The sequence below is a fragment of the Ursus maritimus genome, unplaced genomic scaffold (genome assembly GCF_017311325.1).
Source record: "Ursus maritimus isolate PB19 unplaced genomic scaffold, ASM1731132v1 scaffold_5, whole genome shotgun sequence".
In the NCBI taxonomy this organism is placed as follows: Eukaryota; Metazoa; Chordata; class Mammalia; order Carnivora; family Ursidae; genus Ursus; species Ursus maritimus.
The window spans coordinates 26,597,264-26,604,063 of record NW_024426663.1 but is presented as its reverse complement, the minus strand read 5'-3'; positions in this window follow the sequence as shown (position 1 = coordinate 26,604,063).

Below are 6,800 nucleotides of genomic sequence, written 5' to 3'. Positions count from 1 at the left end.
TCCACTCTCTTAGACCTACGGGCGTTGTCCGAAAGGATTTAAGCAGGAGGCTGGTAAGATTTCCTTCTTCTGGAAAACAGGCAAAGCACGGCTCAAAAATAAGTCAGAGAGGAACTGTTTATTGATCAGCTACTATGTGCAAGGATCTGACAGGTAGGTAGCTTCCCATACTTGAAGATTTTTGCCATCGGCTGGGAAGACGGTGCAAACATAGTGGGCAGTCCCTTAACAGGACAGGAGCTACAGGACAGCTGAGTTCACCGACAGGTGTCCAACACCTGTGCAGCACACGTGGACATGGATGAGCAGCCCAGGAGTGCTGTGGAAGCGCAGAGAGCAAGCAGTCAACTCGGGCTAGGGGGACACAGAGAAGTTTCTTGCAGACTGAGGCACCAGGCTCTGCCTCAGTCACGGGGAAGACGGACAGTAAAGTCCAGACTGGAGGGGCGGTAGGAAGCGATACTTAGCCAAACCGTAATAACTGTACCAAATCAAATGTGTATGGTTTATTGCAATAGCACAAAAGCACAAGAAGTAAACTGATTTTATTTATTTAAAAATTTTTAATCTAAATTCAATTTAGTTAACGTATAGTGTGTTATTTGTTTCAGGGGTAGAATTTAGTGATTCATCAGTCATGTAACACCCAGTGCTTATTACATCACGTGCCCCCCTTCATGCCCATCACCCAGTCACCCCAGACCCCCACACCTCTCCTCCAGCAACCCTCAGTTTGTTTCCCATGATTAAGAGTCTTATGGTTTGCCTCCCTCTGTTTTGATATTTTAAAACACATTTTATATAGTATATATTTTGTATATCTGTATTAGAATGTGTTAGATATATGGTGTGTGTGTGTGTGTATATATATATATACACATAATAATAGATATATCAGAGAGCTCAGTACGGAGCTCTAGAGCTCTCAACCTGAAAGTCTGTCTGGTGCACTGTGTCCAGGGTGTTCTGGGCCCCATGACAGTCCCTGAATGTGTGTGTACATGTGCTGTGTGAGCTTTCATAAAATTCCCAAGGAGTTTTTTTAGTTGACATTTGCCTCTTTCCCCCAAAGTCAGTCCGGATCCCACTCCCAGGGAACGCTGGCCACTGGGTGTCCTAAGGCTGAGGGAAGTTGGCTTCCAAATTTCTCCGTTGCCTGTGCTCCTGGGCCCGTCCTTGCAGTCTTCTGACTGGCCCGGTTCTCCGGCCTCACATCCCCCACTGCGCCCACTCAGCTGACACGAGCATTCTCGTGTGGACCCTGGCAAGCCGCAGTGTGGCTTCCTATCCCAGCAAGAAGCGCAGAATGCATTTATTAAATAACGCTACTGAGAGCCTACCAAGTGCCAAGGCCTGTGCTAGGCAATGGTGATACAACAGTGAGCAAAGAGACCAAGTCCCTTCCTTTGGGGGCTTATCGTTTATTTGGGGGAGATGGTCAGTAAACAAAGCAGATAAAACAGTGAGAGATGGGAATGAGTTTCAAGAAGGAAACAAACAGGGTATTATTCAGAGAAACTGGGATTGATGCCTAATTTCAAGCAAGCAGTCAGGCAAAAAGAACAGCAGAAGCCAAAGCCTTAAAGTGGAGCCCTCTCCCCTCCTAAGGGTGAGGCCTTTGTCCCTGGAGAAGCACCGCAGCTGCTCCAGCCCCTCGTCTCCTCTCTCCAACCATCTCCTCACAGGACAATATGTTATGCCAATGCTTGGGGCATGGAGAGAATCAAAAAAATTAAAAAGCTTTGCAAGGAGGCGTCAGATTTCTTTATGCTTCAAACTTTTGTCCTGGTGGTTTCACAAGATAGACTGACTTACAGAACCACCATGTTCGGAAACTAGGCAAAGCCAAATACTGACCACTTTGGAGGGCATGGGTTATCTCTTAGATACCTTTTTCCAGCTTGACTTATTTATGCCACAGGTTACCCACCATCTTACCACCTATGCAAATAACGAATCCAGCCTCTTGGAAGCAGGGGCTTCACCTGCACAGAGTGCTTATGTAATAGTTGGGGCCTCCCGGGTGACAGAGTCTGTAAGACAAAGCGGTGTTCTGCCTGTTGCAGCTTTTCAAAGACGAACTTTTAAGGCACAACAGAGATTTCATCTAGTCACGAGGAGAAATGGTTTTATCGCAAGCCTGGCTCTGGGTCTTTGGGGAGCAGCTGCTCCCCGGGTCCCTAGGCTGTTTGATGAGACCTTTAGCTCAGTCTCACTCTCAAGTTTATCGACTGGGATCTCAGCAGTGAAATTCAATGTTTCTGTGTGTCCTGAAAAGAGAGCCATGTAGAGTCAAGGAAGTCACCAAAGCTTTGAGTCTGTGTCAACTCTCTAGGAGGAATGCAAGCAAGAGCACTGACGATTTTCAGCTCCAGGACTGCTTAGCTTGCTGCAGCCCAAGCCTCCGCAGGGTTACTGACAGGAATCCTATGTCGTGGCTCAGACAAGAGTACAACGTTGGAACTCTTGCATGTAAATTAATGTTATTTCCAGAAACCAAATAGAGCTATGACATTTCAAACATGAATATTTGGAGTCCGACACCCAGCTACACAACACTGTCACGGAAAGACAACACTGTCACTTCCTCCTGACTCTGCTTAAGATCGGTCTTCTCAGACTCTGATGTGAACGCGTAACAGTGCCCAAGCAAATTAAGGAAAGACAAATAAAGATCAAGACATCCGAGTCAAGCTCAGGAACAAATGGATTTCTTAGTCTGAACTGTCCTGGCTTACTTTTTGGCCCTTATATTTTCTGGAAAGAATTTAGAAAAAGCTTCCTTTTACTTTGCTGAGTTCTACGATAAACCTCAGATGACCTCATTACCTTTCTGCTCAGGAAGGAGACTGGAGGGTGTGGACGCAGCTAAAACAGAGCCGAAAGATGTACATGAGTGCTGCCTGCCACCCGCAAGGGCCAGCAAGTACCAGTGCAGTTCTCCGAGGAGCCCTCGCTTACTCTCGGAAGGAGACCAACAACAGCCCCCAGATGAGATTCATGTTGGGCCAGCAGTCCAAGTCCCTAGGACAACTTTAAGAAATGGCCCATTTATTTTGTCTGAGGACTACTAATGTCTGTTGTCTTTAAGACTTAGGGAATTAGCACAGAAGAAAGGCTCTCTGATAATCTGATGTCCTGGGCTAGTGCAGAAAAATAACGTCCTAAATTTTTTCAAGGAATCTGGTGCTTTTGGTTGAGATATTCAAGTTTCTCCCTAGTATTGCTCAAACAGATGTTACATAGAGACTTCTAGGTGGAGATTCTGGAAGCATAAAGTTCATAGACTGATCCCAGTTCCCAAAATACAATCAAGGAAGAGAGTGGACCTCAAAAGGCTGCTCTTAGAATTGTGTGTAAAGCCATGCCATACTCACCTTATTAAAAGTCTATCTTCCACTGGGTGGCCCAGGTTTTCAGGCAGCCATACACATCGGTGGGCTCTTTGCTGGTGCTAAGCTTGGAGGATCTTGAAACAGTCCTTGGAACCTTCTAAATATTAGGGAAGAAAATCCCACACTTCCTGTATTTGGGCATCACAGAGATGAACATAATGAGAGAGTACTTAGAGTGACCTTTTGTTCCTCACTCAACAACCCCCATTAAATAGCTCCCTGCTTTTTTTTTCTCTGTCATTATCACACCCATTTTATTTTATTATTTTTTATAATTTTTTATTATGTTAGTCACCATACAGTACATCCCTAGTTTTTGATGTAAATTTCCATGATTCATTACTTGCATATAACACCCAGTGCACCATGCAATACGTGCCCTCCTTAATACCCATCACCAGCCTATCCCAATACGCCACCCCCCTCCCCTCTGAAGCCCTCAGTTTGTTTCCCAGTGTCCACAGTCTCCCGTGGTTCATTCCCCCTTCTGTTTACCCCCCTTCATTCTTCCCTTCCTTCTCCTACCAATCTTCCTATTTCTTATGTTCTATAAATGAGTGAAACCATATGATAATTGTCTTTCTCTGCTTGACGTATTTCACTTAGCATAATCTCCTCCAGTCCCATCCATGTTGCTGCAAATGTTGAGAAATTGTTCTTTCTGATGGCTGAGTAATATTCCATCGTGTATATGGACCACATCTTCTTAATCCAGTCATCTGTTGAAGGGCATCTCGGCTCCTTCCACGATTTAGCTATTGTGGACCATGTTGCTATGAACATTGGGGTGCATATGGCTCTTCTCTTCACTTTGTCTGTATCTTTGGGGTAAATACCCAGAAGTGCAATGGCTGGATCATCGGGTAGCTCAATTTTTAACTTTTTAAGGGATCTCCACACTGTTTTCCAAAGTGGCTGTACCAACTTGCATTCCCACCAACAGTGTAAGAGGGATCCCCTTTCTCCACATCATCTCCAACATTTGTTGTTTCCTGCCTTGTCCATTTTTGCCATTCTAGCTGGCGTAAGGTGGTATCTCATTGTGGTTTTGATTTGAATTTCCCTGATGGCTAATGATTTTGAACATTTTTTTCATGTGTCTGTTAGCCATTTGTATGTCTTCATTGGAAAAGTGTCTGTTCATATCTTCTGCCCATTTTTTGATTTGATTATTTGTTTCCCGTGTATTGAGTTTGAGAAGTTCTATGTAGATCTTGGATACTAATCTTTTATCTGTAGTGTCATTTGCAAATATCTTCTCCCATTCCGTGGGCTGCCTCTTAGTTTTTTTGACTGTTTCCTTGGCTGTGCAGAAGCTTTTTATCTTGATGAAGTCCCACAAGTTCATTTTATCTTTTGTTTCTCTTGCCTTTGGAGATGTGTCATGAAAAAAGTTGCTGTGGCCAATGTCAAAGAGGTTGCAGCCTATGTTCTCCTCTAGGATTTTGATGGATTCCTGTCTCACATCGAGGTCTTTCATCCATTTGGAGTTTATCTTTGTGTATGGTGTGAGAGAGTGGTCAAGTTTCATTCTTTTGCATGTAGCTGTCCAATTTTCCCAGCACCATTTATTGAAGAGATTGTCTTTTTTCCACTGGATGTTTTTTCCTGCTTTCAAAGATTAGTTGCCCAAAGAGCCGAGGGTCCATTTCTGGGTTCTCTGTTCTGTTCCATTGGTCTATGTGTCTGTTTTTGTGCCAGTATCATGCTGTCTTTGTGATCACAGCTTTGTAGTATAGTTTGAAATCCGGCAACGTGACGCCCCCAGCTTTGTTTTTCCTTTTCAACAGTTCCTTGGCGATTCGGGGGCTTTTCTGGTTCCACACAAATTTAAGGGCTGTTTGTTCCAGTTCGTTGAAAAGTGTCATTGGTATTTTGATCGGGATAGCATTGAAAGTGTAGATTGCTCTGGGTAGCATGGACATTTTAACTATGTTAATTCTTCCGATCCATGAGCATGGAATATTTTTCTATCTTTTTGTGTCTTCCTCAATGTCTATCAAGAGTGATTTGTAGTTTCTAGAATATAGATCCTTTACGTCTCCAGTTAATTCCAAGATAACGTATGATTTTTGGTGCTATTGTAAATGGAACGGATTCCCTAATTTCTCTTTCTTCAGTCTCATTGTTCGTGTATAGAAATGCAACTGATTTCTAAGCATTGATTTTGTATCCCGCCACATTACTGAATTGCTCTATAACTTCTAGTAGTTTGGGGGTGGAATCTTGGGTTTTCCATATAGAGTATCATGTCATCTGTGAAGAGAGACAGTTTGACTTCTTCTTTGCTTATTTGGATACATTTATCCCTTTTTGTTGTCTGATTGCTGTTGCAAGGACTTCTAGTACTATGTTGAATAATAGTGGCGAGAGTGGGCAACCTTGTGTTCCTGATCTTAAGGGAAAGGCTTTCAGCTTTTCCCCATTGAGAATGATATTCGCTGTAGGCTTTTCATAGATGGTTTTTATGAAATTGAGGAATGTACCCTCTATCCCTACACTTTGAAGGGTTTTAATCAGGAAAGGATGCTGTATTTTGTCCAAAAAAATGCATAAAATAGAGTAGAATTGCATTAGCTTCAATAAAAAATTCAATTTCATAAAAAATAAAAATAAAAAAGGAGAGGTGGATACCAGACAAAGATGGCCAATGTCTGCTGTACATACTATCTTCAATGGCATCTTAAATTTCAACACACACTATTATATACAAGCTTATTATAGGGACACCTTGGTGGCTCAGTCATTAAGCGTCTGCCTTCGGCTCCGGGCGTGATCCTGGCGTTCTAGGATCGAGCCCCACATCGGGCTCCTCTGCTATGAGCTTGCTTCTTCCTCTCCCGCTCCCCCTGCTTGTGTTCCCTTTCTTGCTGGCTGTCTCTCTCTGTCAAATAAATAAATAAAATCTTAAAATAAATAAAAAAATAAAAGCTTGTTATATTATGGACTTACAGGGTGGTGGGGTTAAGTGACTTGCTTAATTATGTAATTATTTGCTCATTCATTTATTGATCTCTCTTGTGTGTCTACAATTAAACAAGAGGCCTTGGTTAAGTTAAAAAATAAATAGATAAAATAAAATAAAAAGCTCCCTGCTGGGTGATGCTATGGATTAACTGGGCCTTGGATCTCTGGATCTCTTGGATCTCTCAGCAGACACGGCAGGGGATCTATCTGGGCAGGTCCTTATCTTGATCTTCATTCTTTGTTGATACTGTATACATCTAAACAAGTACTTTTCCATATTTTATCTGCATCTCAGGCTGTCCTTCTAATGTCTGTTTCTTCCTAAAGTATATATTTTAGTGGTTGCTTTGTTAATGACCTACTCTTTATTTTCATTCTCATTTTTAAAAGCTAGTTCGACGCTTTGACTCTGCATTCCTCCTGTGTGCTTGCTGATCT